This window comes from Martes martes (genome assembly GCF_963455335.1).
Source record: "Martes martes genome assembly, chromosome: 3".
Lineage (NCBI taxonomy): Eukaryota > Metazoa > Chordata > Mammalia > Carnivora > Mustelidae > Martes > Martes martes.
The window spans coordinates 160276078-160288211 of record NC_137890.1 but is presented as its reverse complement, the minus strand read 5'-3'; the positions used below and the strand labels follow the sequence as shown (position 1 = coordinate 160288211).

Below are 12134 nucleotides of genomic sequence, written 5' to 3'. Positions count from 1 at the left end.
AAAAAGTGAATGAGTCTGAGAGCAGAGGCACAGATGCAGAAGTTTGGGCTGATGAGACCCCCTCAGGTCTATAGGGTGAGGCTGCTGTCCTGTCAGACCCAGAGGACAGAGCATTGAGCCACAAGGAATTATTCTCAGGTCTCGAAATCTAATGGAACTTGTGCTGCTGGATTTTAAGTCTTCCTTGGGACCCATTACCTGCCTTTTCCCCTTCCAATTTCTCCTATTTGGAATGAGAATGTCTATCTACCCTATGCCATGATAATTGTATTTTATAAGCAGATACATTGTTTTCTGGTTCATAGATGGAAGGGAATTTTACCAAAGGATGAATCATACCCCGGGTCTCACCCATAGTGATTTATATGATTTAAATGATGAAATTTGGGACTCTGAATTGATGATATTTAGATGACAGCCTGGATTTAGAGTGGATACCAGGATAGTTAAGACATTTGGGAATGTTGGGAATGGGGTGAATGTAATTTTGTACGTGGGGGGGGATGTGAATTTTGGGAGGCCAGAAGGTGGACTGTTAAGGGTTGAATTGTGTCCCCACCCAAAAAATATGTTGGAAGTCCTAATTCCCAGTACGTTAAAATGGAACTTACTTAGAAACAGGGTTGTTGCAGATATAATTAGTTAAGATGAGGTCATCCTAGAGGAGGGTGGGCCTTTATTCTGATATGACTGAGATGCTCATAAGGAGAGACACATACAGAGACCCACAGGGAGAAGGTGGCCATATGCCAACAAAGGAAAATATTGGAATGATACATCTACAAACCAAGGAACAGTAAGTATTGCCAGGAAACACCTTAAGTTGGCAGAGGCAAGGCAGGTTCTTCCCTATAGCCTTCAGAGGGAGAAGGGACCTACTGACACATTAGTTCTAAGCTTCTAATCTCCAGAACTATGAGAGAAGCAATCAATTCCTGATGTTTTAAACCAGCCAGCTTTAGGAACCTAAAGCAACCACTTTAGGAAGCTGATATTGATTATAATATACCTAATTTGAAATTTTTAAAATTTAAATCCAATTAATTAACATATAGTGTATTATTAGTTTCAGAGGTAGAGGTCAGTGACTCATCAGTTGGATATAACACCCAGTGCTTATCACATCACGTGCCCTCCTTAATCCCTATCATCCAGTTACCCTACCCCCTCCCTCCTCTCCTCTAGCAACCCTCAGTCTGTTCCCTAGAGTTAAGAGTCTCTTGTGGTTTGTCTCTTTCTCTATTTTCATCTTATTTTATTTTTCCCTCCCTTCTCCTTGTAATTTGAATTTTTGATAATTTGTACAAAATGTATGATATATTACACTTTAAAATTTTTCATTGAATATATTCTATCCTGGATTTCCTTGTATTCATACTTTGATTATTGTTAACTATAAATAGGACAAACGAATCTTTATTTACATATTGAGTGAAATTTCCCAGTTCGTTTTTATAGCTACCTATAAATTTCTTCACCTAGGTAATAAACATTGGTTATACCCCATAAGTCAGTGGTTCAAAAAAACTGAAGTGTTCTCATTGTACGAGTTGCAGAAATGATAAAAGAGTGCCTCACCCTTTTAGGTCACCTGCCTAAGCAGACTGTAATTTTTAAATAAAAATTTATAAATTTCCTTAGAGCTTAGTCATTACTCATAAGTTTATTTTATATTGACTTTCCCTCTGAGATACTGATGTCAATAATGACAGCACTCCTTTTTACCGGGTCTGTCTTTTTTATCAAATTATCAAGTTTTAGAAACGAGTGTGCCACAATGGTAATGAAGGTGTCTTTTGTACAGGAGGCTGGTGTTCTCAGGGCACCTTTGGTTGGGTTTGTGCTTTCAGCCAACAGAAACTTCAGTCACCCCAAGTGGTCAGGAAGCCTTTGGGGAGGGAAGAAAAAGGAAGGAAGGAAGGAAGAAAGCCAGCTCTGTTTTAGTTGTAGTAAAATTATTCTAACTCCTTCATTCACCCGTATTTGGTCTGCCTGGTCTGAACAGAGCATAGATTCAGCATGGTGGGCCAGGAAAAAGACTTATGATGGAAAGACTATCTTGTGTATGTATTAAACACAAGTTAGAGTTACAGGGTTTTCACCACTACTTCACAATGCAAACCCTATGTTTTACGATGGGCATTGCCATTACAGAAATTTTCTTTAAAGAAAAGCGGAACAGGTTCATTCTAGAACCTTCTTTTGTCATTTATGGCAATGCTACAGATAAATTGGGTCCAGTGGTATTGTTGGAGTGGATGTAACTCATACTGAGTCTGAAAGAATGGCGTAAAGTGAAAATTGTTGAAGGAGTCCTAAGTAGAGAAACTCCTCTGTGAATTTTTGGTTGTCAACCGAGCTGTTCCAAGTTCATTTTTTTTTTTTTTCTTAATTGAAAGTGACATGGTACTCCCACCTATGGGTGATGAGCTGAGCTATGATTTTGCTTCTCATTTGGAGAAGGTGTTTAAACACCAACTGTCGGGTCTCTTCCCCACTTACTGATTCAGCATGTCTTGGCAGGGAGGGGTTGAGACTGAGAATTTTCATTTCTAACAAGTAGCCAGGTGGTGCTGACCACTGGGGACCTCACTTTGAGAATCACAGATTAACAAACAGCAGTTTGGGGGGCCACTCTGGGGCTGGAAATTTGAAAGAGATTTCTGTAGTAGTTTTAGCTTTACTGTCTTTGAGGATTAGGCACTAGAGGGCAGTGTGATCCCAGCACATGGGGACAGACAGCCGATGATGTCACAGCAAATCCGGACCTCTGTTTCAGCCCAGGCATCTCTGATTTTTATCTGCTTTGTTGACAGTTAACATAGGAATTTATTTATTTTTATTATTTTTTTTCACATAGGAATTTATATTTCAGAAAGGTTCTACTGCCAAAAATAAATTTAAAAGTTGGTCTCTCTCCAGTACCTTTTTTTGAAGTCCTAGGGCCTGCTAGCTAGACAAGCAGGGGTGACGGGGGTGTGTGATTTTATGTCTCATTATTCAGACAGCTTTAGTACTAAAGATAAACTGACTTCTTAGAAATATTATTGGTATTTCTGATAGTGTTTGCAATGCACTCAAGTTCTATTCATAACGGAAATAGAGTTTTGAGACCAAATAAGTTCAGAAGCATTGGGTTAAATAAAGTTATATGAGTTCCCTTGCAGGAATGTTCCTCAGAGTCTTTATTTGTACACTGGAAATCCTTGAGAGGAGGATGCAGAATGCAGGACCACTACGAGTATTTTGGAAAGAATCACCAGTCTGGTCCTAATTCTTCATTTTTCTAGAAGTAGAGACCGGAAGATAACATGGCCGCTGGGTAGTGATACGGCCTGTCTCCTGAGTGCAGCTCAATGTACTTCCCACAGAATACACCTACAGGCCTGCGTGCAATGACAACATCCACGTGGGTTAAATGTGCTTCCTGTTTGGGGCCACGAGTCTTCCTACTCCACCTGTTGGAATGCTCCTCCTCCAGGTGCTTGCAGGCTGCGCCCCATACTTTCCAACAGATGGGGCTCCAAGGCCCCTTCCTAGACAGAGTCCTTCTCAGGACACCCTGTCCAAAAATTTTTTTTCTCCTGTTGGTAATGCTTTGTCACCACTTGCTATATATTAATAGGCTTAATGGTTTTTGTCCATTTCTGCCTTTTAAAATAGAAAAGCCAGAATCATCTTGGTGTCTACTATATTCATATTTAGTAGGTGCTCAATTAACATTTTTTGGACAAATTATCTAGTGTTAGCAAAGTATATAACCTGAGATTGATTATTGTATCAGTCAGGGTTCTCCAGAGAAATAGAATTAGTAGGAGTTATATGTGTTATGGGTTAAAATGGCAAAAGCTAATGTGTTTTATGAAATGGTTCTAATAGGACCCAGATAACCTAAGTGCTATATGAATTTACAGACAAATTTCCATTTGCATTTCTGGGCTTAAAAGTACAATATCTGACACTATCTAGTAATAGTTTAAATTTAATGGTATTTTATTTGTATACATCCTGGTATGTTACAGAATATTCTTACAGGCTTCAGGAAGTTTGGATTTAAGTGTTATTAAGGTGATAGGTATTTACATTTATCCAAAGGCCTCTCTGAGAAGGGATTCTATCTGGGTTTTACTGCAATTAAGGTAACTGCCTTGGAAAATACTAGCAACTTCTTTATTTTCCATCTTCTGAATCTCGCAGGAGTGCTTTTCATGAGCAGCCTGACCCGAAACCATACAGGGAATTAAAGTCAGCAGATGTCCCAGGCAGGAGGGAGGAAGCCCTGGAAGGTGCCGGTGGTCCGTGGGGATGACATTGAGTTACCAACAGCCAGAGAAGCACAGATATTGGTGCGGTTAACTAACAAGATAAAACCTACCCTCTGAGGAGACCTCCCCTGCTCAGCCTCCCAGAGCTTATCTTCTCTCCTTGAATCCCAAGATCCCTTCTGCTTCGCAGACCATTGAGGTAAGCGAGCAGGGAGTGGGGGTGTGTGCATTCATGAATGCCTGCAGTATTAGATATAAAAGAAACCTGAAAAGAGATGTGATGCGTTAAAGGACTCGTATGTTAGGTACCTGGCTTCTGGTATTCTTAGCCTGAGCAGTGCTGTCTACAGTGAGAGGTGCAAGCTTCCACAAGGGCGCTCACACTTACTTGCCAGTAACAATCCACGAGCCCTCTGGTAATTTCACTTTGAAAGAAGGTTAGAGATAATGCTCACCATGGAAGAAGATGTTCTCTGGAAAAGAGAGAATAGCGTTGAGTGGAATCTTGGCTTTGGGAGGGACGACCTTCCAGGTGACGTCATGTAATCTACCACCCACTCTATCCCTTCACAAGGGGGGCCCACATGAAGGTTGATTTATTTGACGATCTATTAGATTGATTGTCCTCTTCCTTGAGGTAAAGTAAATACTGATCCAGTTTATATTAATAAAGCTCTTCCTTAAGCAGAGTAGGAGGCAATAAAAACCAGAAACTGAACTACGTCAGAATGACAACGAAAAATATTTGCCAGAGGTTAAATTGAGATAACTGCTTTCCATTTACTTCTACTCCACAGAAAGTAGGGATTTGCTCTCCCATATGGAATGCTTTTGGGGTTTTCTAGGTCTTTCTTGTGTAATCGATGAAATGATTATCTGTGGAGCCACGGATGAGCCTTACCGAGAGTCACCTGTTCTCTGTGCTCCTAGAAGCCCATGCTCTTCTTTAATTCATTATGTTTCTGTCTAGCCTGACTGTGGGTGGTTTGCCCAACTCCATAACTGAATGTGGAGCTGAACTTCTGGTCTTTTCTTTTCCATGACTTTCATGGACCTATAGCTACTATAGCTATTTCTACTATCCTGGGGATGTTGAAATTCCCCTGCCCTCTGAATTTTGGTTTGAGAAAACCAGAGATCAACCTAATAGAAGAAACACAATCGCCCACGTGATGGGGATGGGGGAAATCCTCAGACTTTGTGGAGAGAAGAGGAGAAGAATAGGCAAAATGCCAGGATTGAGCAAGAATATAGAATTGGAGGAGGTGATAATGAGAGAGAAGGAGGTATGTTATTCCCTGCAGCTAAGGAGAGCGATAATTCTGGTAGTGTTTTCCAGGATCTTGAGTTCAAATATCAGCTCCATCATTTTCTAGCTGTGATTTCGGTTGTTCACATGTGGTGGCTGATACTGTCTTTGACCCTCCAGGCTGTCTCCAGACAATGTTCATTTCTCCAGAACTCACTTAACTCGGCCATTTCATCGTGGTCTACTTGCTGATATTCACTGACTTCCCCATCTCTCTTCCTCCATCTTCCAAATCCTTGGCATCAATTCTTCAACCCAAGTCCTGCTATTATTTTATAGTTCTTCAATATTCACCTGAAATGCATCTCATCTTCCCAATTCCTCAATCTTCTCATCTGCAGGGACTCCTTTTCCACACTGTCTCTGCTCCCCATTCTCATGGCCACACCCTATTCTCCCTCTAATAAGGGACCTCGTCAACGGGCTCTATCTACAATTACCTCTTCTTGATTAAGTCATCAACGACCTTGGTCATATCATTCCTTAGCTCCACTGGGATGTCTCTGTTTTGCTTCCAATGTCTCAGCCTTCTCCTTTCCTTCTTTCCCTTGTAATTTCTACAATAATCATACCAGTGCCCTAAATTCCATTGCCTGTCCATGTTTTGCTCACATCTGTGTGGAAAAAAAACCTCATCTTCAGGTTTTTTCAGGGTACATTTCTTAGTTGGTGATTTTACATTCCTGATCTTGTCTTTTAGATTCAAAACTAAGTTCTGCATTAGGGCTTTCCCCATGTTCCATGGAGATCCTAGGGTGCCCTTCTAAGAGAGGGTACAGGAATCTCCTGTATGCAATTTTCAGCAGCTACTCAGAGATCCTCTGGATTTTTGATACATCCCACCCCTAATCTGACAACCACTCTGATACCTCCACCCAGACTGCCTTCCCAAAAAGGGACCACCTGAGTGTCGGGTCTGCATGCTGCCTGGGTTAGTGATGCAAAAGGGGGTTGTAGCAGGGTTACACGGATCAAAAGACATATGCACACGAATATCTGAAATTCTTCAGCCCACAAAAGACTCTCATCCCCTCCATACCCCCTGGAAGACCCTGGGTGGTCAAATACAACCTGTCTTCTTCTGATATCCCTTTAGTTTGAATAACCACCTGTAAATATCACTTCTAGGGACCTACTTCAATCTGGCTGTGCCTATCTGTCCGCATTTCCTGAGATTTCAAGTGCTCAGCCTGTGCTCCAAGTATGCGATTCTCTACCAAAACCAAATTAATTCTTCCTAACCCATATTATCAATAAGCATGTAAAAATAATACTGCTGGGAGGTGCCATTGACCCTAATACCTGCTTGGGTAGACATTTATACAACATACTTTCTATGTGTTGTTTTTAATCCTCTGAAAATTTCACAAAGTAGATATCACCTCCACGTGGCAGTTGAGAAAGCAACCGTTCCAGGAGAGATAATGTGACTGGCTCAGGGTCATGCAGTTTAGAATCCAGTTCTATAAGGATGCAAGGCTTGAACTCTTCTTCTACCTGCTGGATGGGGCAGGCTGGTCTTGTTTCCTTCTTGCATTCCTTTCAAGTTGTTTCATGGTCTTGTTTACTTTCTCCTCTGTCCTTGCTGGCTATTCCCCAAATTAGAACTGCGTCGTATACAACTTAGGTTTGCCATGTAAAATGATGAACATTGGGGTACATGGATGGTGCAGTTCGTTGAGCATCTGACTCTTGATTTTGGCTCAGGTCGTGGTCTCAAGGTCGTAAGATCAAGAGCCCCCCATGTACAGCTCCCCACTTGGCGGGGAGTCTGCTTGAGATTCTCTCCTCCTCCCTCTGCCCCTCCGCCTATGTTTGCGAGCACACTCTCTCTCTAATAAATAGATAAATCTTAACAAAGTAAAATGATGAGCATCATTAAATGTCACATATTACCCCAACTGATAATAAACGTAGCGTGCCTTCTCTTTTTCTTATTGAAGTGTAATTGACATCCAATATCCTGTTAGTTTCATATGTACATCATAATGATTTAATATTTTAGACATTATAAAATGATCATCACAATAAGTGTAGTTACTATTTGTCACCATACAAATTTATTGTAATAATATTATTATATTCCCTATGCTGTATAATATATTTCCATGGCTTATTTATTTTGAAACTGGAAGTTTGTACCTCTTCGTCATTTCACCTGTTTTGTCCAACTCCAGCCCCTCCTCCTCTATTTTATGTATCTGTGGTCTGTTTCTGTTTCTGTTTTGTTTTATTTATTTATTTTGTTATCTGGATTCCACATATAAGTAAGTGAAATCATACAGTATTTGTTTTCCTGTGTTTGACTTATTTCCCTCAGCATAGTACCCCCGCAGGTCCATCTATGTTGTTACAAAAGGCAAGATTTCATTCTTTTTATGGCTGAGGAGGGCAGCAGGCATCCTTGAAATCAGTTCAATGGACATTTACAGAAGTTGTTTCGAGGATGCTTTGCCTTTATTGTTACACCTAATAGTGTACAGTTTTGAGTAAATGTTGCAGCCCTGTCCAACCCTGGACAAAATCTAAAAAGCAATGACATTTAAACTATTATTTGACTCATGTACCTTCTCCATGACAAGGAGTAGAAATCAGAATTCTATACAAATCATTATTTTGCTATTGCCCTCTCTGTTCTGATACACCCCCCACCCTGCCCCGGAATGAATACTTTACCACACTTTGTTTTATCGTATGAAGACGAAGCAAAAGTGGTCCTGTATTTGGTGGAACCAGTGTCTATAGCAAAAACTAGAAAGGTGTCTTTCATCAGCTGCTTCCTCCAGCAGACAAGTTAAAACTTGGTCGGGCTTACCTTTGTGGTCTTAAAATCGAGAGGAGAGGAGGCTTTATACAAAAGGAGATCATTAGTCAGCAAAAACCAAAATTCACAAGATGAGCGTGGCGGTCTGTCCTCTGCTCCACTGGGACACAAAGCCAGCCTCCAATCAGCCACGATCTCAAAGTTCCGGTCTGTAGGGCAGACCTGTAACACCTGCAGAACACCTTGATTGAGCAATGAAGCACGCCGTGGCACGCCATGGCATGCTATCCTCGGCAGACAGGAAGGAAGGACCAGTGATCCTTATTCCAGAGTAAGGAGACCTCCACTTCTGCATCAGCAGGGAATTGATCTCTCCTGGTATTAAACACAAATCCCTGCTATCATATCAACAACCGCTTAGAGACATTACGTTTTCGGATTTTCTCAGCACCAAATTTTGTTAAGTGGCCAGAAGACCAGTCAGACACATTCCTGCTATTACTTCGCTAGCTTCCTATGATAATCTCACTTCCCCCACTCCCCAGCCTCATCCAAAGTCCTTTTTGCTTCCTGGAACCTCTCATCCAGTTGAATTTTTGAGTGCGCACACTTGCCTTTCTCTTCCGTGACATTTGACTTTAATTCCTATTTCCAAAGCTAGATGCATTTTGCCCCCTTCCATTTCCTTCAAGAAAGACTCCCTTTCTAGGATCTCCAAAGCAATTTGGTCTCTCAGCGGGGAGATTCAGGTATCCACCTCCCTCTCTGGCTGCTGCTAACGTCCTGTCCCATTTCTCCTGCCCTATCACTTACGACCTGTTTTTGAGTCACTTCCAGACGTTGGCAGCTGGCTCCTGGCCAGCATGTTTCTCCCTCTATGTGGCTGTAGCTCACAGGGCTGGCGTTCATCCACCAGTCAGCACTGTGGATTTTATATAATAACCTCAAGGCTCACATGCATTCTTAGGTCAGTTGTCCTTATAATCATTTCAAAAGACAGAAAAGGAAAGAAACAAACAAAAAAAGGATAGGGTTCTCATTTTGTGTTTAGTGGAAGGGAACAGAGTGTGGGATGTGCCTCCTCCCCAAATACTCTGTGAATTTGCTATGACTACTGCAGCCTCCCCTGATCCCCCAAGAACCATCCCTTAGCTTTCTTTTTTTCAAATTTAAATTCAATTTAGCCAGCATCTAGTACATCATTAGGTTCAGATGTCGTGTTCAATAATTCATCAGTTGCATAAAGCACCCAGTGTTCATCACATCATGTGCCCTCCTTAAAGTCTGTCGCCCAATTACCCCATGCCCCCACCCACCTCTGCTCCAGCAGCCCTCAGTTTGTTTCCTATAGGGGCGCCTGGGTGGCTCAGATGGTTAAGCATCTGCCTTTGGCTCAGGTCATGATCCCGGGGTCCTAGGATCAAGCCCCATGTCAGGCTCGATGCTCAGTAGGGAGCCTGCTTCTCCCTCTCCCTCTGCCCCTCTCCCTGCTCATGCTCTCTCTCTCAGATGAATGAATAAAATCTTTAAAAAAAAAAATCCGCTAGTTTCCTGAGTCACCTTGCCTGCCGAAGAGAAACTCCAGTGTGATACCTCTAGTAACATGGTCTATGGAGTGGACACAGCTAAGTTCTCTAATACTGTTTTGCACCGCCCCCATCCCACGCTTTTTTTTTTTTTTTTTTTTTTTAAATTCCGAAGGTCTGGAAGAGCTAAACTGGTGAAAATAAATTTGTAAAATGACTTGCTTCCCGTTGCCTAAAAAGCTGACATTATTTGGCAACTATGTTTTACACCCTTCCTTATAACCCACCAATTCCTACAGTGTCCCTAGAATAAACTCTAACTAGAAAGTTACGGACTGACACTGGGGAAGTGGTCTACCAAAACTGGATACCTGACAATGGAAATATAAACATTTAGTTAAGTTGCCCATACCTTCACATAAAATAACATTTTAATTTACTCTCTAGTGTTCAAGCAGGGAAGCCATGGTAAATTTAGATTAAAGCCAGCATATGTTGTTTTAATCTGGGCCAGTATCTGCTGGAGCAGAAGCTGATGCTAGAGGAAATAAGGAGAGTTAATTTCTGTTTCTTTGCTGCAAATAGAAAATGAAGAAGCCTGGGTTTTTGAAGCTTTCTGATTAAAAATAAGCTAACTGCAGGAACTAGAACAATGTCTGGTTCAGACCAAGCACTGAATTAATAATTAATAAAAATGTTCTACTACTTAGAATCTCCACTAGGGCAGTTCAAGGTTTTCAGCCTCACACAGACAAGTTTAGTCTCCTTTTGCCATTAGAGCAATGGCCATTGTTTCCAAAACTCAAAACGTATGCTCTGCACTATAATTAGGCAGTACCATGAGATATTTGAATTGCAACTGTCCTAGGAAAATGCCACTAATGTGGTCTCTCAATCAAAACTCAGGCAGCTCAAGAAAATATGTATGCCTGGACAGCTCACATTTAGAAAGGTAATTATTACTAGTAATATCAGCCAAGACTTACCAAGCCTTTACTGTGTGCTGGGTGCTCTTGGGTACTTGATATACACGTCTTTGCTCATTTAGTCCTCACAAAAATCCCATGAAGTAAGACTGCTCTTGTCCCCCATTTTATAGATGAGAACACTGGGGTGCAAAAACCGTGAAGTAAACTCCCCCGAGTCATGCAGCACGCAGGAATATTTTCAGTGGGGCATGTTGATGGCATGAACCAAAATCCCCCAGAAGCTCCATCAAATACCACATCAGACCTTCCCATTCCTTCTTTCATTGTCAGGGAGACAGGAGGTTGGCAAATCCAACAAGCTATCTTTTCTCAGTTCTGCTAGTTTTTATTCCTTTCCGGACGAGTTCTGCTCTCTGCCTCTCCCACTGCCAGTGCTGGAGTTTGCCCGGCTCCCAGTCCTCTGAGCCACTTCCCTCCCTGCCAAACTGTCAGGGCATAGTCCAGACATCCAGGGATACACCCCCTGAAGCCAAATTCCCCTGTAAAGTCCAACAGAGACTTAATGTTTGGATCTAGATCTTTTTGAGAATATGGGTGGCTGGGGAAAAAAAAAATGCAAGCCAACATCTTCCCCAGACTGCCAAGATCGAAGGAACTTAATTCAGAATTTCTTCAGAATTTTGTGCTCAGTGGCTCAAAGTCCTAGAACCACAGACACAGAGCAGACCCCCAGGGCAGCCTCCCTCCCACTCAGTGTAGACACAACCAGAACACTTCCACCACCCCCCGCCCTGGCCTCCCACAGGTGATGTTTTTCTGCCTCTGCAAGAGTAAAGGAACATCCAATCCATGATCGGGTCAGAATATTGTGCTTTCGTCTTGCTTTTTTACTTTTCAACTGAATGTGAGGTGTTTTGATACATAGGACAGAATCTATGCATCAGGAAAGAACGAGACGGACGCTGTCTAGACTCTAAAGCACATGTTGCCAGTTACCTGATTCTAGCTTTTCGTTACCAGGGAGCTAGTTTCCATATCTGGACATTGCAGATATCTAAAAGCAACATGAAATAATTCTTAGGGACAGGCATGCAAGTGAATTCTGTCCAGTAGAGGGACCAGCCTCCTTCCAAGTGGCAAAAACTCTCAATGTTTCCAGTAAGCATATAAATGAGAAGGAACTCTAGATTCTTTTCTGGATGTTGGAATAAGTAATAAGGTAGAAGCTATTTGTCGGGGGTGGCGATGGTGGGGGGAGAAACAGGTGAAGGAGGTCAAAAAATTAGAAGAAATTAAGTAAGTGCAAAGTGCAGAAAAATGCGGAAAACAACCTGAAGCGAT

General features: G+C 41.9%; 1 protein-coding gene across 1 annotated transcript in view; it reads right to left on the bottom strand.

The window, feature by feature from the left end:
• The window catches only part of LOC308340512 (thiamine transporter 2-like), a 40611-nt gene extending 29413 nt beyond the window's left edge, over positions 1-11198 (bottom strand). Inside the window, 2 exon segments of the mRNA XM_080799743.1 lie at positions 8390-8569; positions 10851-11198. The gene's annotated coding sequence lies outside the window, so the exon portion shown is untranslated.
• Between the last annotated feature and the right edge of the window lie 936 nt (positions 11199-12134).